The sequence below is a fragment of the Rattus norvegicus genome, chromosome 1 (genome assembly GCF_036323735.1).
Source record: "Rattus norvegicus strain BN/NHsdMcwi chromosome 1, GRCr8, whole genome shotgun sequence".
In the NCBI taxonomy this organism is placed as follows: Eukaryota; Metazoa; Chordata; class Mammalia; order Rodentia; family Muridae; genus Rattus; species Rattus norvegicus.
The window spans coordinates 59,016,456-59,040,854 of NC_086019.1; the positions used below are offsets into that span (position 1 = coordinate 59,016,456).

Genomic DNA, 24,399 nt, shown 5'->3' on the forward strand with positions numbered 1-24,399 from the left:
TCAGTTGGTTGCTGATTTTTTCCTAATAGCAGTGACCTTTGTCTTACAGAAGATTTGCAGTTTTATGAGGTGCCATTTGTGGATTCTTTTTTTAAACCTTTATTAACTTGAGTATTTCTTATTAACATTTCGATTGTTACTCCCTTGGCCGGGCCAACATCCCCTTAACCTCTCACCCTCCCGTTCTATATGGGCATTCCCCTCCCCACCCTCCCCCCATTACTGCCCTCCCCCCAACAATCACGTTCACTGGGGGTTCAGTCTTGGCAGAACCAAGGGCTTCCCCTTCCACTGGTGCTCTTACTAGGCTATTCATTGCTACCTATAAGATTGGAGCCCAGGGTCAGTCCATGTATAGACTTTGGGTAGTGATTTAGTGACTGGAAGCTCTGGTTGCTTGCATTGTTGTTCATATGGGGTCTCGAGCTCCTTCAAGCTCTTCCAGTCCCTTCTCTGATTCCTTCAACGGGGGTCCCATTCTCAGTTCAGTGGTTTGCTGCTGGCATTCGCCTATGTATTTGCTGTATTCTAGACTGTGTCTCTTGGGAGAAATTTACATCCGGTTCCTGTCGGCCTGCACTTCTTTGCTTCATCCATCTTATCTAGATTGCTGGCTGTATATGTATGGGCCACATGTGGGGCAGAACTCCTAAGTGGGTGTTCCTTCTGCCTCTGTTCTTAACTTTGCCTCCCTATTCCTTCCCAAGGTTATTCTTGTTCCCCTTTTAAAGAAGGAGTAAACCATTCACATTTAGCTCATCCCTCTTGAGTTTCGTGTGTTCTGTGCATCTAGGGCAATTCAAGCATTTGGGCTAATATCCACTTATCAATGAGTGCATACCATGTATGTTTTTCTGTGATTGGGTTACCTCACTCAGGATGATATTTTCCAGTACCAACCATTTGCCTACGAATTTCATAAAGTCATTGTTTTTGATAGCTGAGTAATATTCCATTGTGTAGATGTACCACATTTTCTGTATCCATTCCTCTGTTGAAGGGCATCTGGGTTCTTTCCAGCTTCTGGATATTATAAATAAGGCTGCTATGAACATAGTGGAGCATGTGTCCTTGTTACAAGTTGGGGCATCTTTTGGGTATATGCCCAAGAGAGGTATAGCTGGATCCTCAGGCAGTTCAATGTCCAGTTTTCTGAGGAACCTCCAGACTGATTTCCAGGATGGTTGTACCAGTCTGCAATCCCACCAACAATGGAGGAGTGTTCCTCTTTCTCTACATCCTCACCAGCATTTGCTGTCACCTGAGTTTTTGATCATAGCCATTCTCACTGCTGTGAGGTGAAATCTTAGGGTTGTTTTGATTTGCATTTCCCTTATGACTAAACATGTTGAACATTTCTTTAGGTGTTTCTCAGCCATTCGGCATTCCTCAGCTGTGAATTCTTTGTTTAGCTCTGAACCCCATTTTTAATAGGGTTATTTGTCTCCCTGTGGTCTAACTTCTTGGGCTCTTTGTATATTTTGGATATAAGGCCTCTATCTGTTGTAGGATTGATAAAGATCTTTTCCCAATCTGTTGGTTGTCGTTTTGTCCTCAAAAAAGTGTCCTTTGCCTTACAAGAGCTTTGCAGTTTTATGAGATCCCATTTGTCGATTCTTGATCTTTGAGCATAAGCCATTGGTGTTCTGTTCAAGAAATTTTCTCCAGTGCCCATGTGTTCGAGATGCTTCCCCACTTTTTCTTTTATTAGTTTGAGTGTATCTGGTTTGATGTGGAGGTCCTTGATCCACTTGAACTTAAGCTTTGTACGGGGTTAAAGCATAGATCGATCTGCATTCTTCTACATGTTGACCTCCAGTTGAACCAGCATGATTTCCTGAAAACGCTATCTTTTTTCCATTGGATGGTTTTGGCTCCTTTGTCAAAAATCAAGTGACCACAGGTGTGTGGGTTCATTTCTGGGTCTTCAATTCTATTCCACTGGTCTATCTATCTGTCTCTGTACCGATACCATGCAGTTTTTATCACTACTGCTCTATAATACTGCTTGAGTTCAGGGATATTGATTCCCCCTGAAGTTCTTTTATTGTTGAGGATAGTTTTAGCTATCCTGGGTTTTTTGTTATTCCAGATGAATTTGCAAATTGTTCTGTCTAACTCTCTGAAGAATTGGATAGGTATTTGTATGGGGATTGCATTGAATCTGTAGATCACTTTTGGTAAAATGGCCATTTTTACTATATTAATCCTGCAAATCCATGAGCATGGGAGATCTTTCCATCTTCTGAGGTCTTCTTCAATTTCTTTCTTCAGAGGCTTGAAGTTCTTATTTTACAGATCTTTTACTTCCTTGGTTAAAATCACACCGAGGTATTTTTTTTCTTGTAATCATACTTTTATTTTTAATGATGGTTTTGTTTAATGAGCTGTCAAATAACTGAAAATTAAAAAAATATTTTCCTATATGATACTAATTAGTGTAATATAGAATTTTTCTAGATCACCACTCTATAGAACATAGAAAAATCCACAGGCTTGGACCCTACTTTAATTCCCTGGGCCTGTTATAACAGCAACATAGAGTAGAATAGGATAATGAAAGGATGTAATTTTACTTCTCAGGGAGGTATTATTCAGGTAGGTTATTTCAGAAGCCATGAGGACAAATATGTCCACATACTCCTCTAGTCTGTGGAGCCTTGCTGGCAAATCTTGGTATCTGTTGGCTATTTGTTTATATGGGTATGGCATGCTGATATCAGTTTATCCTAATGCTTTCTTTTAACTTTCTTTGTCCATAATAGCCCTTCAAAAAAGTTAATTTTCAAAATACTGAGGAATAGATTTCAGTGTACAAAGTTTGCTCTTGAGGACCTGGTTAGCAGCAGATATGGTACTATAATATTATCATATGATTTTTTTGGTTCACAAAACATCCCTTAATGTTACTTACTACTTATAGATTGTTGACTCAGAAACAAAAAAATTGGAGGTGGTATGAAGTAGTCACTGGGTCTTGACTTAAAAGATGTTCTGACATAAAGATTTTCTATTCACCTCTTATTATTTTCATTTTCTCCTCATGAAAGAAACTGACAATAAGTACTGATATTCAAGACTCCTCAATAAAGGCCAACTGCCTTGGTACTGATACTTCTGCTCTCCCTGGTGTAAGGTATGCTTACAGTTCCGTGGAATGGCGTGTCTATCACTCTTCAACTCTTCATTACCGACTAAACTCCTAGGAACTTGAACTGTCCTATGACTTATTTTTATCACTATCACATTAATGTTGTATGTAAGAAAATACATATACTCAATGCTAATATTTTATAATTATCCTATAAAACAGTGCTATGTTAGCCATCAGTGTTTTTAAAAATGCATTATATATATATACATATATATTCTCAATTTTATGTTCCTTCTTTAATAATTATTGTAATTATAATTCCTATTCTCAATTTTATGCTTTATTTTTCTTTTTTTCAAATTTTTTTATTAACTTGAATATTTCTTATTTACATTTTGAGTGTTATTCCATTTCCCGGTTTCTGGGTCAATATCCCCATAACCCCTCCCCCTCCCCTTCTTTATGGGTGTTCCCCTCCCCATCCTCCCCCTATTGCCTCCCTACCCACAACAATCACGTTCACTGGTGGTTCAGGCTTAGCAGGACCCAGGGCTTCCCCTTACACTGGTGATCTTACTAGGATATTCAATGCTACCTATGTGGTCAGAGTCCAAGGTAAGTCCATGTATAGTCTTTAGGTAGTGGCTTAGTCCCTGGAAGCTCTGGTTGCTTGGCATTGTTGTACATATGGGGTCTCGAGTTCCTTCAAGCTCTTCCAGTTCTTTCTCTGATTCCTTCAACGGGGGTCCTGTTCTCAGTTCAGTGGTTTGCTGCCGGCATTGACTCTGTATTTGCTGTATTCTGGCTGTGTCTCTCAGGAGAGATCTACATCCGGCTGTGTCAGCCTGCACTTCTTTGCTTCATCCATCGTGTCTAATTGGGTGGCTGTATATGTATGGGACATGTGGGGCAGGCTCTGAATGGGTGTTCCTTCTCTGTCTGTTTTAATCTTTGCCTCTCTATTCACTGTAAAGGGTATTCTTGTTCCCCTTTTAAAGAAGGAGTGAAGTATTCACATTTTGATCATCTGTCTTGAGTTCATGTGTTCTAGGTATCTAGGGTATTTCAAGCATTTGGGCTAATAGCCACTAATCAATGAGTGCATACAATGTGTGTTTTTCTGTGATTGGGTTACCTCACTCAGGATGATATTTTCCAGTACCAACCATTTGCCTACGAATTTCATAAAGTCATTGTTTTTGATAGCTGAGTAATATTCCATTGTGTAGATGTACCACATTTTCTGTATCCATTCCTCTGTTGAAGGGCATCTGGGTTCTTTCCAGCTTCTGGATATTATAAATAAGGCTGCTATGAACATAGTGGAGCATGTGTCCTTGTTACAAGTTGGGGCATCTTTTGGGTATATGCCCAAGAGGGGTATAGCTGGATCCTCAGGCTGTTCAATGTCCAATTTTCTGAGGAACCTCCAGTCTGATTTCCAGGATGGTTGTACCAGTCTGCAATCCCACCAACAATGGAGGAGTGTTCCTCTTTCTCCACATCCTCACCAGCATTTGCTGTCACCTGAGTTTTTGATCATAGCCATTCTCACTGCTGTGAGGTGAAATCTTAGGGTTGTTTTGATTTGCATTTCCCTTATGACTAAACATGTTGAACATTTCTTTAGGTGTTTCTCAGCCATTCGGCATTCCTCAGCTGTGAATTCTTTGTTTAGCTCTGAACCCCACTTTTTAATAGGGTTATTTGTCTCCCTGCGGTCTAACTTCTTGAGTTCTTTGTGTATTTTGGATATAAGGCCTCTATCTGTTGTAGGATTGATAAAGATCTTTTCCCAATCTGTTGGTTGCTGTTTTGTCCTAACCACAGTGTCCTTTGCCTTACAGAAGCTTTGCAGTTTTATGAGATCCCATTTGTCGATTCTTCATCTTTGAGCATAAGCCATTGGTGTTTTGTTCAGGAAATTTTTTCCAGTGCTCATGTTTTCAAGATGCTGCCCTAGTTTTTCTTCTATTAGTTTGAGTGTATCTGGTTTGATGTGGAGGTCCTTGATCCACTTGGACTTAAGCTTTGTACAGGGTGATAATCATGGATCAATCTGCATTCTTCTACATGTTGCCCTCCAGTTGAACCAGCACCATTTGCTGAAAATGCTATCTTTTTTCCATTGGATGGTTTTGGCTCCTTTGTCAAAAATCAAGTGCCCATAGGTGTGTGGGTTCATTTCTGCATCTTCAATTCTATTCCATTGGTCTATCTGTCTGTCTCTGTACCAATACCATGCAGTTTTTATCACTATTGCTCTGTGATACTGCTTGAGTTCAGGGATAGTGATTCCCCCTGAAGTCCTTTTATTGTTGAGGATAGTTTTAGCTATCCTGGGTTTTTTGTTATTCCAGATGAATTTACAAATTGTTCTGACTAACTCTTTGAAGAAATGTATTGGTATTTTGATGGGGATTGCATTGAATCTGTAGATCGCTTTTGGTAAAATGGTCATTTTACTATATTAATCCGACCAATCCATGAGCATGGAAGATCTTTCCATCTTCTGAGGTCTTCTTCAATTTCTTTCTTCAGAGGCTTGAAGTTCTTATTGTACTGATCTTTTACTTGTTTGGTTAAAGTCACACCGAAGTACTTTATATTATTTGGGTCTATTATGAAGGGTGTCGTTTCCCCAATTTCTTTTTCACACTGAGGTATTTTATATTATTTGGGACTATTATGAATGGTACCGTTTCCCTAATTTCTTTCTTGGCTTGTTTCTCTTTTGTTTAGAGGCAGGCTACTGATTTATTTGAGTTAATATTACACACAGCCCATTTGCTGAAGTTGTTTATCAGCTTTAGAAGTTGTCTGGTGGAACTTTTGGGATCACTTAAATATACTATCCTATCATCTGCAAATAGTGATATTTTGACTTCTTCTTTACCAATCTGTATCCATTTGATCTCTTTTTCTTGTCTGATTGTTCTGGTTAGAACTTCAAGAACTATATTGAATAAGTAGGGAGAGAGTGGGCAGCCTTGTCTAGTCCCTGATTTTAGTGGGGTTGTTTCAAGTTTCTCTCCATTTAGTTTAATGTTAGCAACTGGTTTGCTCTACATGGCTTTTACTATGTTTAGGTATGGGCCTTGAATTCCTTTTCTTTCCAGGGCTTTTATCATGAAGGGGTGTTGAATTTTTTCAAATGTTTTCTCAGCATCTAATGAAATGATCATGTGGTTTTGTTCTTTTGGTTTGTTTATATAATGGATCACGTTGATGGTTTTCCATATATTAAACAATCCCTGCATGCCTGGGATGAAGCCTACTTGATCATGGTGGATGATTGTTTTGACGTGCTCTTGGATTCGGTTTCCCAGAATTTTATTCAGTATTTTTTGTGTCGATATTGATAAGGGAAATTGGTCTGAAGTTCTCTTTCTTTGTTGGATCTTTGTGTTGTTTAGGTATAAAAGTAATTGTGGCTTCATAGAAGGAATTCGGTAGTGCTCCATCAGTTTCAATTTTGTGGAATAGTTTAGATAGTATTGGTATGAGGTCTTCTATGAAGGTCTGATAGAATTCTGCACTGAACCCATCTGGACCTGGGCTCTTTTTGGTTGGGAGACCTTTAATGACTGCTTCTATTTCATTAGGAGTTATGGGGTTGTTTAAATGGTTTATCTGTTCCTGATTTAGCTTTCGTACCTTGTGTCTGTCTAGGAAACTGTTCATTTACTGCAGATATTCAAGTTTTGTTGAATATAGGCTTTTGTAGTAGGATCTGATGATTTCTTGAATTTCCTCTGATTCTGTAGTTATGTCTCCCTTTTCATTTCTGATTTTGTTAATGTGTACACACTCTCTGTGTCTTCTCGTTAGTCTGGCTAAGGGTTTATCTATCTTGTTGAGTTTCTCAAAGAACTAACTTTTGGTTCGGTTGATTCTTTCTGTCATCCTTTTTTTTTCTGGGTTGATTTTAGCTCTGAGTTTGATTATTTCCTGCCTTCTACTCCTCCTGGGTCTATTTGCTTCTTTTTCTTCTAGAGATTTTAGGTGTGCTGTCAAGCTGGTGACATATGCTCTCTCCTGTTTCTTTCTGCTGGCACTCAGAGCTATGAGTTTTCCTCTTAGCACAGCTTTCATTGTGTCCCATAAGTTTGGGTATGCTGTACCTTCAATTTCATTAAATTCCAAGAAGTTTTTAATTTCTTTCTTTATTTCTTCCTTGTCCAGGTTATCATTGAGTAGAGCATTGTTCAACTTCCATGTATATGTGAGCGTTTTTCCCTTATTGTTATTGAAGACCAGCTTTATGTCGTGGTGATCTGATAGCACGCCTGGTTTATGACTAATTATATGGTCAATTTTGGAGAAAGTTCCATGAGGTGGTAAGAAGACGGTATATCCTCTTGCTTTAGGATAGAATGTTCTATAAATATCTGTTAAGTTGATTGGGTTCATGACTTCTCTTAGTCTTTCTATGTCTCTCTTTAATTTCTGTTTCCATGACCTGTCCACTGATGAGAGTGGGGTGTTGAAATCTCCTACTATTATTGTGTGAGGTACAATGTGTGTTTTGAGCTTTAGTATGGTTTCTTTTATGTATGGAGGTGCCCTTGTATTTGGAGCATAGATACTTAGAATTGAGAGTTCATTTTGTTGGATTTTTCCTTTGATGAATATGAAGTGTCCTTTCTTATCTTTTTTGATGACTTTTAGTTGAAAATCGATTTTTTTTTTTTTTTGGATAGTAGAATGCTTGCTTCTACCGACCATTTGCTTGGAAAGTTGTTTTCCAGCCTTTCACTCTGAGGTAGTTCCTGTCTTCTTCTCTGAGGTGTGTTTCCTGTAGGCAACAGAATGCAGCGTCCTCACTCCATACCCGGTTTGTTGATCTATGTCTTTTATTGGGGTGGTGAGACCATTGATGTTGAGAGATATTAAGGAATAGTGATTATTGCTTCCTGTTATATTCATATCTCGATGTGAGGTTATGTTTGTGTACTTTTCTTCTCTTTGTTTTGTTGCCAAGGCTATTAGTTTCTTGCTTTTTCTAGGGTGTAGCTTGCCTCCTTATGTTGCCTCCTTTACCATTTATTATCCTTTGTAGGGCTGGATTTGTAGAAATATATTGTGTAAATTTAGTTTTGTCATGTAATATCTTGGTTTCTTCATCTATGTTAATTGAGAGATTTGCAGGATACAGTAACATGAGATGGCATTTGTGTTCTCTTAGGGTCTGTATGACATCTGTCCAGGATCTTCTGGCTTTTATAGTCTCTGACGAGAAGTCTGGTGTGATTCTGATAGGTCTGCCTTTACATGTTACTTTACCGTTTTCCCTTACTGCTTTTAATATTCTTTATTTTGTGTATTTGGTATTTTGACGATTATGTGACGGGAGGAGTTTCTTTTCTGGTCCAATCTATTTGGAGTTCTGTAGGCTTCTTGTATGCTTATGGGCATCTCTTCCTTTAGGTTGGGGAAGTTTTCTTCTATGATTTTGTTGAAGATATTTACTGGTCCTTTGAGCTGGGAGTCTTCACTCTCTTCTATACCTATTATCCTTAGGTTTGATCTTCTCATTGGGTCCTGGATTTCCTGTATGTTTTGGACCAGTACCTTTTTCCATGACAGTTGTGTCGTTGCTTTCTATGGAATCTTCTGCTCCTGAGATTCTCTCTTCTATCTCTTGTATTCTGTTGGTGATGCTTGTATCTACGGCTCCTTGTCTCTTCCTTTGGTTTTCTATATCCTGGGTTGTTTCCCTGTGTTCTTTCTTCATTGCTTCTGTTTCCATTTTTAATTCCTTCAACTGTTTGATTGTGTTTTCCTGGAATTCTTTCAGGGATTTTTGTGATTCCTGTCTATAGGCTTCTACTTTTTTATTTACGTTTTCCTGTGTTTCTCTAAGGGAGTTGTTCATGTCTTTCTTGAAGTCCTCCAGCATCATGATCAAATATTATTTTAAATCTAGGTCTTGCTTTTCTGGTGTGTGTGGATATTCAGTGTTTGCTTCGGTGGGAGAATTGGGCTCCGATGATGCCATGTAGTCCTGGTTTCTGTTCCCTGGGTTCCTGCGTTTCCCTTTCGCCATCAGATTGTCTGTGGTCTTACTTTGTTCTGCTATTTCTGACAGTGGCTAGACCGTCCTATAGGCCTGTGTGTCAGGAGTGCTGTAGACCCGTTTTCCTGTTTTCTTTCAGCCACTTATGGGAACAGAGTGTTCTGCTTTCGGGCATGTAGTGTTTCCTGTCTACTGGTCTTCAGCTGTTCCTGTTGGCCTGTGTCCTGAGTCGACCATGCAGGTCGCTTGGAGCAGAAAAGTTGATCTTACCTCTGCTCCCATGTCAAGTTGGCTCGTGGGGTCTTGCTTTTGAGCTCTCCATGAGGGCGGCAACCAGGAGGGCCTGTGCTACCTTTTCTGGGAGCCCCCATGCACTGGGGTCCCAGATGGCATTAGGTGTTTTCCTCTGGAGTCAGAAATGTGGGCAGAGTGTAGTCTCTTCTGGCTTCCCAGGCATGTCTGCCCCTCTGAAGGTTTAACTCTCCCTCTCAAGGGATTTGGGTGCAGAGAACTGTTGATCAGGTCCCTTCAAGTCCGGGTGGTGTCTGGAGCTCAGGGGACCATTTGTGGTTTCTTGATCTTAGAGCATAAACCATTGGTGTTATTTTCAGGAAATTTTCTCCAGTGCCCATGTGTTTGAAATTCTCCCCCACATTTTCTTCTATTAGTTTAAGTGTATTTGGTTTTATGTGGAGGTCCTTGATCCACTTGGACTCAAGCTTTGTGCAGGATGATAAGAATGCATCTATTTGCATTCTTCTATATGCTGACCTCCAGTACATCCAGCACCATTTGTTGAAAATGCTATCTTTTATTCCACTGGATAGTCTTAGCTCCTTTGTCCAAGATCAAGTGATCATAGTTGTGTGGGTTCATTTCTGGGTCTGCAATTCTGTTCCACTGATCTATCTGCCTGTCTCTGTACCAATAAGGTACAGTTTTTATGACTATTGCTCTGTAATACTGCTTGAGGTCAGTGATGGCAATTCCCCAAGAAGTCCTTTTATTGTTGAGTATAGTTTTCACTATCCTGGGTTTTTTTATTCCAAATTAATTTGCAAATATCTCTTTCTAACTCTATGAAAAATTGAGTTGGAATTTTGATGGGAATTGCACTGAATATATAGATAGCTTTTGGCAAAATGACCATTTTTACTATATTAATGCTGCCAATCCATGAACATGGGAGGTCTTTCCATCTTTTGAAGTCTTTTACAATTTCTTTCTTCAGAGACTTGATGTTCTAATCCTAAGTATCATTCACTTGTCTTGGTTAGAGTCATACTGAAATATTTTATGTTATTTGCTACTATTTTTAATGGTGTCATTTCCCTAATTATTTTCTCAGCTGGTTTATACTTTGAGTAGAGGATGGTTACTGACTTGTTTGAGTAAATTGTATGTCCAGCCAATTGCTGAAGTTTTTTATCAGGCTTAATATTTCTCTGGTGGTACTTTGGGGGTCGCAAGTATACTATCATATCAAATATGCAAATAGTGATATTTTGACTTCTTCCTTTTCAATTTGGATCCCTTTGACCTCCTTTTGTTGTCTGATTGCTCTGGGTAGGAATTTGAATACTAAATTGAATGACTAGGGAGACAGTAGGTAGCCTTGTCTAGTCCCTGATTTTAGTGGGATTGCTTCAAGTTTCTTTCCCTTTAGTTTGATGTTATCTACTAGATTGCTGTATATTACTTTTACTGTTTAAGTATGGCCCTCGAATTCCTGATCTTTCCAAGGCTTTTAACATGACGCACAATTGAATTTTGTCAATTGCTTTCTCAGAATCCAATGAGATGATCATGTATTTTTTTCTTTGAGTTTGCTAATATGTGCATTCCATTCTTGGAATTCTGCATGTATAACTGTCCCTGCATCCGTGGAATGAATCCTACTTGATTAGGATGGATGTTCCATTTGATGTTTTCCTGGATTTCCTTCACAAGAATTTCACTGAATATTTTTTCATCAATAATCATAAGGGAAATTGGTCTGAGGTTCCCTTTATTTGTTGGGCCTTTGTGTGGTTTAGATATAAGTGTAATTGTGCATTTATAGAAGGAATTGGGTACTCTTCCTTCTGATTTTATTTTGTGGAATCATTTAGAGATTGTTGGTATTATGTCTTCTATGAAAGTCTGATTGATTCCTGCACTAAACTCAACTTGACCTGAGGTTTTTTTTGGTTGGGAGTCTTTTAATAACTGCTTCTATTGTTGTAACACCCCGGAGGTGGTCTTAGCTCAGGTGTGCAACCCACAGAACACAGCTTGACAAATAGATCGATGCAATGGCAAGAGGTTTGTCATGTATGTGGGATTTCTCATCCACGCAGGGAGAAGCAACCCTGAACTCAAAAAGCATACATATTTTATTGTTTACAGAAGGCAGACCTCAGCAACAGGTCTAGTTGGCTTATTCTCACAGGTGGAACACAGGTGGAACACAGGACAAAGGATCTTTTCAGGTATTGACTATCTTGCTCAATAGTTCTTAGCTTAGTTAGTCACTTTCTTCATCCAGCCTTTCATCTGGCCTTGGAAAATCCTTGGGAAAGTGCTAATTGCAAAATTACTTAGGGAGGTGAGGGGAAAAACTGGGTGTTTGGGCAGGGTCAAGAGGATATCTTATGGTTGTTTTCAGAATTTACCACAGGGAGGGGTAGGGAGTCTTTCTGAGAACAGTTATTATTTTGTTTTAACTTAGCTTCATATTTCTGACTGACATCTTGATCACCAAAACTTTGTCATATCATTCGGCAACCTGATGTCAGATGTTGGTTTCTTAGAAAGGTCACAAGTTTGTCATACCACTAGGCATTCTGACGTCAGATGTATTTTTCAGAACCTTGTTTTTGAAACTTTGTTTTTCACATCTATGAAACTTTATTTCTTAACTATTTCTTTAGGAGTTATAGTGTATCTGATCCTGATTTAACTTGGTCTCTGTCTAGAAAATTGTCCATTTCTTCCAGATTTTCCAGTTTTGTTGATATAAGTAAGCTTCTGTAGTAGGATCTGATGATTTTTTGAATTTCCTCATATTCCGTTTTTATGTCTCTCTTTGTATTCAGAAATTATTTTGTTAATTTGGGTACTATCTCTATGCTCTCTGGTTTATCTGGCTAAGGGTTTATCTGTCTTGTTTATTTTCTCAACAGACCATGTCCTGGTTTTATTGATTCTTTGCATAGTCCTTTTTTGTTTCTACTTGGTTGATTTCAACACTGATTTTGATTATTTCCTGCCATCTACTCCTCTTATGTCTATTTGCTTCTTTCTAATCTAGAGCATTTCGTTGTGCTGTCAAGCTGATAATGTATGCTTTCCTCAGTTTAATTTTGCAGGCACTCAGAGCTATGAGTTTTCCTCTTAGCAGTACTTTCATTGTGTCTAGTAAGTTTGGATATGTTGTGACTTTATTCTCCTCAAATTCTAAAATGTCTTTAATATCTATTTCTTCCTTGTCCAAGTTATTTTTCAGTAATGTGTTGTTCAATTTCCACTTGTATGTGGACTTACTGTCATTTTTGTTTTTATTGAAGACCAGCCTTAGTCTCTGGTGATCTGACAGGATGCCTGGGATTATTTAAATCTTCTTGTATCTGTTAAGGTCTGTTTTGTGACCAATTATAAGATCAGTTTTGGAGCAGGTACCATGAAGTACTGAGAAGAAGGTATATTCTTTAATTTAAGATGAAATACTCTATAAATATCTTTGAAACCATTTAGTTCCTATCTTCTTTTAGTTTCCTATAACTCTGTTTAGTTTCTGTCTCTGATCTGTCCATTACTGAGAGTGGGTTGTTGAAAACTCCCACTATTATTGTGTGAGATGCACTCTGTGTTTTGAGCTTTAGTAAGGTTTCTTTTATGAATGTGGTTGTCATTGCATTTGGAGCATACATATTCAGGAATGAGAGTTAATCTTGGTGGATTTTTCCTTTAATGAATATGAAGTGCCCAACCTTATCTTTTTTGTTATCTTTTGGTTTAAAGTCATTTTTTATATTAGAATGGTTACTCTGGCTTGTTTCTTTGGATTATTTGCTTGGAAACTGTTCTCATACCTTTTACTCTAAGGTAGTGTCGGTTTATGTCACTGAAGTGTGTTTCCATTATGCAACAATATGCTGGGTTATCTTTAAATATACAGTCTGTTAGTCTATGTCATTTTATTGGGAAATTGATTACATTAATTGTTGTGGTTTGGCCTGGAGTTATCTGTATTTTGATGCTAATCTCATTGCCCCAAGGACGGCTGTGTAGTTAAGTACTCAGGACTCAGGTGACTAAACCTGAACTTTCTCCTTATTTAATTTGTAAATTACAGCTGAGGGCAGGTTCAAGATAGAAGGAGGCCTGTCATTGGATGAGAAGGAAGGATGGGCGGGAGAAAAATTTGAATGAAGAGGAGGAGATTGGAACAGGAAGAGGAAGAGACAGAGAGGAGAGAGAGTAACTGGTAGACAACATGGCAAGTGATGTTAAGATTCCACACTGTACCGTTACAGGTTGTTACAAATGTTTTTAAGGGATGGATGTGTATAGGGTTTTGTATGTTTAGGTGGGCAATTATATATTATCAATTGGGTCAAAGGTTATTGTATTGTGTGCTCTTTCATGTGTAGATTTAAGTGTAAGGGAGTGTGGAGTGGCTGGTGTGGGGATAAAATGCAACCTTACTGTTTTTTAATATTTTATTTTTACAACAATTAACGTTGAGAAATATCAGGAACCAATGATTATTGTTTCTCCTATTTTTTTAGAGGTTGAATTATGTTTGTGTGGCTCTCTTATTTTTGGTTTGTTGCAAGATTACTTTCTTTCTTTTCCTAGGGTGTAGTTTCCCTCCTTGTGTTGGAGTTTTGCATCTATTATCCTTTGTAGGGCTAGATTTGTGGAAAGATATTGTGTAAATTTGGTTTTGTCGTGGAATACCTTTGTCTCTCCATTTATGTTAATTGAGAATTTTGCTGGATATAGTAGCCTGTGCTGGCATTTGTGTTCTCTTAGGGTCTGTATTATATATGGCCAGGAACTTCTGGCTTTCATAGTCTCTGTTGAGAAGTATATTGGTGGTCTGCCTTCACATGTTACTTGATATTTTCCCTTTACTCTTTCAATATTCTTTCTCAGTTTTGTGCATTTGGTGTTTTGACTTTTATGTGATGAGAGGAATTTGTTTTTTGGTCCAATCTACTTGGGGTTCTGTAGGCTTCTTGTATGTTTATGGGCATCTCTTTCTCTAGGTTAGTGGTATTTTCTTCTATAATTTTTTTGAAAATATTTTCTGGCCCTTTATATTGGGAAACAGTCTCTCTTCTATAACTTTTATCCTTAGCATTCACCTTCTCATTGTGTCCTGGGTTTCCTGGATTTTTTCTGGCTTAGGAGTTTTTTGTGTTTTACATTTTCTTTCACTATTTTGTCAATGTTTTCTTTGGTATCTTCTTCCCCTGAGATTCTCTCGTCTATCTCTTGTATTCTGTTGGTGATGCTTGTATCTATGACTACTGATCATTTTCCTAGATTTCCTACCTCCATGGACTGGGACAGCTCCAGGAGTGTGCAGAAATTGGATGATCTTCTCCCAGACTGCTCCTGGGTTTCTGTGTCCTGAAGGCTCCAGCTAGGTCCTCCAGAACAGAATTGTTGGTCTTACATCTGCTCTCAGGTGTGTCAGTGCTCCTGCTGACTGGATTTCAATCCTGGGCACAAGCAGAGATCAGATGCATCCTGTCCCTGACTGCTCCTTGGTTCCTGTTTCCAGAAGGCTCTAGGCAGAATCCTCTTGGGCTGGGAATGTGAGCAGAAGTGGTGGTCTTCTCTGTGCTCTCAGGCTTTTCTGAGGGTCCAGCTCTCTCCTGCATGGGACCTTGGCACAGAGAGCTATGGGACTGGGTCAACTCTGGGAGCAGTTAGAAAGAAGGATCCTGTCATTATGGAGTTTTGAAAAAGTGACCACCATATTGAATAATATTGTGAAATTATATCTCTTTTAAACCAAAAGTACTGACATTGCTTGTATCTTGAGAGCAGATCAGTAGTTCTGCCTAAACTGAGGAACAAAAAGTTTGAGGCTAGTTGACACATCATGAGACTGTGTAAACAAAAACAGCAAAAAAAGTAAATTTAAATCATTTTAATTTTCTTACTTCTCGACAATGATTTGCAGCTTCATGATTGACCCTGTACATTTCTTACACCATCCTATATCCTTTTGAGTATTCTACACTGCATTGAGTTCAAGTTTTCTACATTTCAATTAGTTGAAGAAGAAAGTCACTGGACATACCACAAGCCTTGCTTTCTCTATTCCTTTACCTTCAGACACCATGCTTTTAAAATTGTTTCATTTATTTAACATTGTTAAAATTATTGTTTCAATTATTACAAGTGTTGGATCCTTTCTGGTTTGCTCTCCAAGATTTTTTCAGCCCATCCCCACACACCATTGCCTCTGAGAGGGATCTGCCCCCAACCCACAATCCCTTGCCCCATCCCCCATGCCTCATCCAATCCAACCCACCCCTCACCACCCAACCCCCTCATCTACCTACTCCCACCTTACCTCACAAACTTCTCTTTCATAGGGTATCAAGTCTCTAAAAGATAAAGTATATCCTCTTCCACCGAGGCCAAACTCAGCCATCCTCTCCTACATATGTGCTAGGTGCCACAGGTGTTCCCAGGGGTCCCAATTATGTGCTCTTGTTGGTCTTACTCTGGTGTTGCCATCTCTTTCAGCTGCTTTCTTAACTCTTCTATAGGGGTCCCTGACATCAGTACAATGTTAGCTGTATGTATCTGTAGCTGCCTTACTCAGATGCTGGTAGATTATCTCATAGGACAGCCATGCCAGGGTTCTCTCTGTATGACAGCATTGCATCTCTAAAAATGTCATGGTTTGGTGCTCACCCACTTAATCGATCCCTGAATGGCTTCTCCTTCTGACTGCTACATTTTTTGTCCCTCCATTTCTTTTATAAAGGAACAGTAATGGGTCCAAAATTTTCAAAGTAGATTGATGACACCTATTCCTCTCCTGGGGGCCTTGTCTATATACTGGATGTGGTCACTTCGGGTCCCATCTCCCGACTGTTGGGCATTTCACTTAAGGCCATCCTGGTTGAGTCCTGGGAGATTCTCAACTGCCTGGTCTTTGAGAATTTCTAGGATTTTTCCCCTCCCTCCACTCCCTGCAGCTCTATATTTCCATCACTCACCTGACCCTCTGGGTTTATCTCGTGTTTAGTCCTATATTTGATCCTGTTCAACTTCCCCTCTCTTTTCCTTCTTCCAATTAGCTCCCTCCTTCTGCTATATGTGATTATTTCATTTTCTTTGGGATGAAAGCATAAAAGCTGTGATGAAAAAGAGCCAAGTAGCACATAAATGTAGACCTATCAGAATTGCACCAAATTTCTCAAGAGAGAATCTAAAAGCCAGAATACCTTGCACAAATATAATGAAGAGCCTAAGAGAACACATGTGCCAATGCAGGCTAGTATAACCAGGAAAGCTCTCAATCACCATAGATGAAAAAACTAAGATATTCGACGACAACACCAAATTGAAATTATCTTTCTATTAATCCATGCCTACAGAAGATCCTAGAAGGAGAACTCCAATATATCTTGGGTAACTCCACCAATAAAAACACAAGAAATTAATCATCTTACAACAGAACCTACAGAAGAGAATCACACAAATACACACATAATACCACCTCTAACAAGAAAAATAACAGGAACTAACAATCATTAGTCTTTAATAGCCTTCAACATCAATGGACTCAATTCCCCAATAAAAAGGCATAGGTCAACAGACTGGATATACAAATACAATCCATAATTTTGATGCATAGAAGAAACACACCTTACCCACACAGATAGACACTCTTCTTTGGAGTTTCTATTGTTTTATCTGCTATGGATAGCCAAATCACAGTGTAAGTATCAGGACTTCAGAACTGTTGATAGAAACACAAAGTAAATCTCATTGCATTAACAACTTATCTCTTCACACACATCTCTTGTGTAAGCAGTTACCTATTTTCAATATTCAATATCTTCTGTAAAAGCACATAATAACCTTGTTATAATTCAAGAATGTTGCCAAAATTATAGCCAAAACCCAGATCCATATACTTCACTAAATTTTTAATTAGCTAAACTAGCAGAAAATGAAAACTTTTTGTATAATAAACTAAGTACTATAACTTTCATAAACTCAATCATTTCAAATACTATTGTTTGAACATTCCGTCAAAATAAAAGTAATTGATATCAAAGTTTAGTTCCTTGATATCTCATATTTTGGGTAGTGTTTTACACCCTGGGAGCTCTGGTAGCTTGACACTGTTGTTCCCATGGGGTTGCTAGCACCTTCACCTCTTTCAATGCTTCCTCTAATTCCCAAAAAGGGGGTCCTGTTCTCAGTTCAGTGGTTTGATGCTTGCATTTGCCTCTGTATTTGACATACTCTGGCTGTGTCTCTCAGGAGACATCTATATCTGGTTCCTGTCAGCATGTACTTCTTAGCTTCATCAATGCTATCTAGTTTTGGTGGCTGTATATATCTGGACCACATGTGGGGAAGGCTCTTAATGGTTGTTACTTCAGCCTCTGCTCCAAACTTTGCCTCCATGTCCCCTCTTACAGATATTTTTGTTCCCCCTTTTAAGAAGGAGAGAAGGGCATGTACCTTGGTCATCCTTCTTCTTGAGCTCCATGTGATCTGTGGATTGTATCTTGGGTAATTCGAGATTTTGGGTTAATATCCACTGATCAGTGAGTACATACAAAAAGCGTGAACTTTTGTGTGATTGGGTTACTTCATTCAGGATGATATTTTTTAGTTCAATCCATTTGCCTATGAATTTCATGACATCACTGTTTTTGATAGCTGAGTAGTACTCCATTGTGTAGATGTACCACATTTTCTGTATCCATTTAACTGTTGAAGGACATCTGGGTTCTGAAAAGATCTAATAATTTTAAAAATTTCCTCAGTTTCTCTTGCTCGGTCTTCCTTTTCATTTCTGATATTGTTAATTTAGATACTCTCTGTTTGCCTTCTGGCCAGTATAGCTAAGGATTTATTTATTTTGTTGATTTTTCTCAAAGAACTAGGTCCTGGTTTTGTTGATTCTTTGCATATTCTTTTTGTTTCTACATGGTTGATTTCAGCTCTGAGTTTGATTATTTATTGCTGTCTACTCCTCTCAAGTGAATTTGCTTCCTTTTGTTATAGAGCTTTCCAGTGTGCTGTGAAGATGTTTAGTGTATGATCTTTCCGATTTCTTTTTGGAGGCACTCATAGCTATAAGTTATCCACTAAGCACTGCTTTTATTGATCTTATAAGTTTGGGTATGTTGTGCCTTCATTTTCATTAAATCCTAAAAAGTCTTTAATTTCTTCTTTCCCTCCTTGCTTGACCAAGTTTTTATTGAGTGGAGCATTGTTTAGCTTCCATGTGTATGAAGACTTATTGTTGTTTTTGTTTTCACTGAAGAACAGCCTTAGTCCATGGTGATCAGATAGGATGCATGGGATTATTTTAATCTCCTGATATCTATAATGGTCAATTTTTGAGAAGGTACCATGAGGTGCTGAGAAGAAGTTTGTTTAGGATGAAATGTTCTATAGATGTCTGTCAAATTCATTTGTTTCATAACAGCTTTTAGTTTCAATGTATCTCTTTTTTTAGATTCTGATTCCATGATCTGTCTATGGATGAGAGTGGGGCGTTGAAGTCTCCTACTACTATTGTGTGTGGAGCAATATATCCTTTGAGCCTTAATAAAATTTCTCTTATGAATGCTCCCTTGCATTTGGAGCATAGATGCTCAGAATTGATAGTTCATCATGCTATATTTTTCCTTTGATGAGCATGAAGTGTTCTTTCTTATCTTTTTTGATAAATTTGGGTTGAAAATCAGTTATATTCGATAATAGAATGGCTACTCCAGCTTGTTTTTTGGGACCATTTGCTTGGAAACAATTTTCCGAGCCTTTTACTCTTAGATAGTATCTATCTTTGTCACTGAGGTTTGTTTCCTGTATGTAGCAAGATGCTGGGTCCTGTTTACATGTCCAGTCTGTTTGTCTATTCTTATTGGGAAATTGAGTGCATTGATATTAAGAGATATTAAGGAATAGTGAATGTTTCCTGTTACTTTTGTTGTTAGAGGTAAAATTATGTTTGTATGCCTATATTCTTTTGGGTTTGTTGTAAGATTACTTTCTTGCTTTTCTGAAGGTGTGGTTTACTTCCTTGTGTTGGAGTTTTCATTAGTATTTCACAGAAATACTAATGTAAGGTCTGTGCCCTTATAACATTAATTTTATTCATGCCCTGTGGAACTCTCAAGCAGATAATAAAATGATATACCACACAAAGGAAGTCTATGGGTCTGTGCATAACACACTTGTAAAATGTCTTCCTTACATAAAAAAACTTAGAAAGTGAAGATGGAACATTGCTTGCAGACACCTTTCTGGGGAGGCAAATATAGAGGAATACCTTGTGTGCACTGGCTGGTTAGATGACCTACTCAGTACGTTCCAGGTCTGTGAGAGAAGTCTGTTCAAAATTCCAAACTGTTTTGTGCCTAAAGAATGCCAGTTGAGCTCTGCCATTAATTAGTCCAATGTGCACAGACATAAGCATACACTCAGCAGACACACTAGACACACAGTCACACACGGACACATAAAGAAAGACTATATGCTATGTTATTACAAAGGTAACAAAAAATTACCACTATAAATGCAGCATGCACAAAATAATCTTAAAAATTTCTTGGAAAATTCTCAATATAAAAAGTAACAAAAATCATTGGGTAGGTTAAAATTACAAGGATATTATTATAGTCTACATGCACAATGTGTTTTTGTTTATTCGGTGTATATGAATACACTGTCGCTGTCTTCAGACACCAGAAGAGAGCTTCAGATCCCATTACAGATGGTTGTGAGCCACCATGTGATTTCCAGGGCACAAGGTGTTTTTATAACAGTATGTGCCTAGAAGGATATTCAAGTGAAAAAGACACAGGCATAGAAATGTGTCACAACTGTAGTAAGAACATCACAGCTAGAACAAAAAGGACATCATCTATAATCTTGAGTAAACATACTCCAATAACCCTCCCCATCCCTTATTCTTTTTTGCAAAAAATAACTTAAATTCTGTTCATCACATAGTTGTATTTTATTCTGTGAGGAAAAAGATATATTCAAATCCTTGATCAAGGGATAATATCATCAGTCACTTCTGTGTTATTCCTTGTAAACTCAGGAATGCCAACTTTGTATTTCCTGTTCAATATCAGTGGTATAGCATAGACTCATGTGATCCTATTCATAATAAATATGTGAAGTAATAATTCTCTCTGGCAGTGTATGTAAATATGATTTCAATATGGAAGTTTCAACAGAGAAGTAGTTTTCATCCTTTACACTTAAAATAGTTACCCTGATATGGAGGGTAATGTGGAATCTGAGTAAGCATGGTGGATATTGGAGCCACATCTGTGTAACAGTCAATGTTGAAATATTTAAGATGCTGAGGAAATGGAAGCCAACTTCTCCATCCCTCTGAATGGATCAGAAGTGGTGTTTTATAATTCTACCACCTCTACAGTTCTATGGATCCTCTCAGTGGTAGTCCTCTCGATAACCTTTGTCCTTGGTGTGCTAGGTAATGGGCTTGTGATTTGGGTGACTGGGTTCTGAATGGCACACACTGTTACTACCATCTGTTATCTGAACCTGGCTTTGGGTGACTTCTCTTTCATGGCTACTTTACCAATACATATCATCTCAATGGTCATGAAAGGAAAATGGCTTTTTGGATGGTCCCTTTTAAAATTTCCTCACAGCATTGTACATATAAACCTTTTCACAAGTGCTTTCTAATCACTCTCATTGCCATGGATCGTAGTACTTGTGTCCTGCACCCAGTATGGGCTCAAAATCACAGAACTGTGGGTCTAGCGATTCTTTCTCTGCTGCTTACTTTGCCACATTTTCTCTTCTTGACTGCAATGAGAGATCCAAGAGGTGAAGTGTACTTTATATGCAACTTTGAATCTGTGGTTGCAACCCTGAGGAGCAATTAAAGGTGTCAATTATTGTGAGCACAGCTATAGGAATCATCAGTTTTATTATTGGCTTCAGCCTACCCATGTCCGTCATTGCCATCTGCTACGGTCTCATGGCTGTCAAGATTTGCAGAAAAGATTTTCTGAATTCCAGCCATCCCTTACGTGTTCTCACTGCTGTAGCAATTTCCTTCTTTATGTGTTAGTTCCCTTTTTAATTAATTATTCTTTTAAGTAATATATGGAATAAGGAGACACTGAATAGCATTCACATATTGTTGAACCCAGAAAGCACACTGGCCTCTTTCAACAGTTGTCTCAACCCAATACTCTATGTCTTCCTTGGTCAAGAATTTAAAGAGAAACTGATACATTCCCTGTCTGCCAGTCTGGAAAGGACCCTGCAAGAAGACTCAGTCCTGAACACTGGCAAAAGCAACAATTTTTCTTCATGTCCTGCAGATTCTGAACTATAGAAAATGGTAGCTGCAAGTCCAGTGGAATGCTTCCTATGCTACTGTATTCTCACTCTCTCATGCTACCTTGCATCATATTTTTAATGTTAATTTTAAAATCATTTTTGTCTTTCAGTTTGTAAAAATTTAATACAAATAAAAAGTAGTACCATACATTATTATTTTATTATAAAATAAATACTTGCTGGCCATGTGGTGCATGATTACAACCGTAATAATGACATCTACTAAGCAGTATGATATAAAGGACAATTTATATAGAAATTTTGAGAATTCGAGCCAAATTGAGCCACTAGAGATCAACTCCAAAATCAATAAATTGTTCTGCCATGAAGAAGGAAAAATTGTATCATTACTAGAAAATAGGTAAAATTGTTGATAAACATAATGTAAATAAAACTCTTATTAAAAGGAAATATGTTGCATTTTTGTTTGACTCCCTAGATGTTAGTTTGAATTAGAAAACTCTGTGTGCGTGTGTGTGTGTGTGTGTGTGTGTGTGTGTGTGTGTGTGTGTGTGTGAGTGTGTGTACATGTACATGTAAAAGATATGAAAGAACATTCAGGATGTCAATGGACTAATCCATTGAAAGTATAAGCAAGCAAAAAACTAAATGTTTTCTTTTAAGAGAATTGTGATAGGTGTGTTTTCTCTTTACACTATTAGAGCAGTGACTAGGACAACTTGCAGCCAAAATGATCCTATTTCTCTCCAAGTTGCTATAGTCAGAAGTGAGAATCTCATTATGATATTCTGCATTTTAAGGATGATGCAGATTTCCTGACCTGAGGCATGCAGTGTTTTGAAGGTTATGGAGGAGTTGTTCTGGGAGGATGAAAGCTAGGGTTTACAAATTAAATACCTAGGTCTAATAAAATTTCTGAAGTTTCCATTGTATATGATAGAAAGTGTCTGAAGTACAAAGCAAGTATGATAAGTGCAAAATTGTCCTAAACAGTGGTAGGAGAGACCTTTCAATGAAGACCTGGTTAGACTTGAAAGAAAGAATATGGGATACAAGATTTGCACAGACTGGGAGGAAGGTTATTATTGGCTTTGCTGTTTTGGTTTCCCACCCACGTCTGGGAAGCTATTGGTTTTCTCTCAGGTAAAATGTAGATATTTTTGGAAACGCTATTAGAGAGTGGCTCAGGGAATTTGCACAATATCGTGGACAGAAGGACACTTAATTTTCTGGATGTCCTGAAAACATAGGATCCAGAGAATAGCTGGGCTAGACCCCCCCCCAAAAAAAAAAAACTTAAATACAGTTTTGACTTGTATATAAGTCAAAACTGAAGAGAATTGAGAAGGTAAAAATAGATGTTATGAGTATTTGATAAGAAGTATTGTAAAACATTGTGCAAGGGCAAGAAATACATAAATAGTGATTTGGATCATCTAGAGTAGCAAGCATGTTGTAGACCACAATTAAAGTTTGGTATGTCTTAATTTGTGCCAATATTACAGCTTCTCAAATAAATATAAGGTGTGAATTTGAGGAAAATATATTTGAGAAGATTGGAAGAAGAGGTATGTACTCTCAGAAGTGCAGTGAGCTGTGTCCATTAGGTTCCTGGAAGAGTATAATGGGAGGGGTAGATTTGAAGAGTTATGTGAATGATTCTTTGGAAAGTTTTGAGTAGAGTGACTAAGAGGAGAGAGTATAAATGGTAGAGACCTATATAATTCAGCATTTTGTAAGGTTATGTCTTTGTACACTTGCCTCTCTGTTGCAGAGATACTTCCTTGAGGGTGGATGTTCAATATTCTTAGTCTCCTCCTGCAACAGATGGAAACAAATGTATAGAATCACAGTCAGATAATATTCATATGGAGATCTTCTAACCCTGAAGCATAGGTAGGAAATATACATCAATTTCTCCCACTAGAACTCACGAATCCATGTGAAGAAGTGGAAACAAGATGATTTGAATGTAGAACCTGAAGAGTTGGATGATACAAAGGAAATACAGTCTACTAAATCGACAAAATCAAAGCCCTTGTGAACTCAGAGGCTTAGGTATCTTGCTCATGGTTTGGAAACACATCTGTATTTGATGAGGTCCAAGACTGGAAAAGAGATGCAGACTCATGTAACCACTCCTTACCTAAAACCCATGTGCAGTTCATAACTAACTGTAACTAAATTTTTTTCAATGGAAAGCTCATTCTGAAAATAAACTATACTTAATTATAGGACATATTATCAGTAGTAGATGACCAACAGAGAATTATCTGAGTCTCATTTTTGAAGACTCCTTGTTTCATAGTGACATATCAGATCTTTCACAATTTTATCTTATATTTTCTTATATTTAATCATTGTTTAAGTTATTTATAAACCATTTTGGTTATTTTCTTATTCCTTTGCAGGTTGTTTTTCCTCTTCTAATATAATAGGATTTTTTAACCATATTGATTTTTGATTCCATTATTATCTTAGTAATTTTGGCATTATAATATGAGGAAGAAAGTGATGAATCTAGATGGGACCTAGCTATGGAAGGATTTGGAGGAATAAATAAAGAAGAGCACATAAGTCGGGGAGATTATACAGAAAAAAAAACTATTTTAAGGAAACCAAAATTCCCTGAACCACAATGTCTCATAGGTCAAACATAACCAGCAGCACACATGACACTGCTGCCCCAATACTCATAGATCCCAGCAGATTTGGAATCTATTCTGCT

The 24,399-nt window shown here is 37.9% G+C and overlaps 1 pseudogene; it reads left to right on the top strand.

The window, feature by feature from the left end:
• Positions 1–20,699: 20,699 nt before the first annotated feature.
• Positions 20,700–21,705, top strand: Fpr2-ps3 (formyl peptide receptor 2, pseudogene 3; annotated as a pseudogene).
• Positions 21,706–24,399: the final 2,694 nt, after the last annotated feature.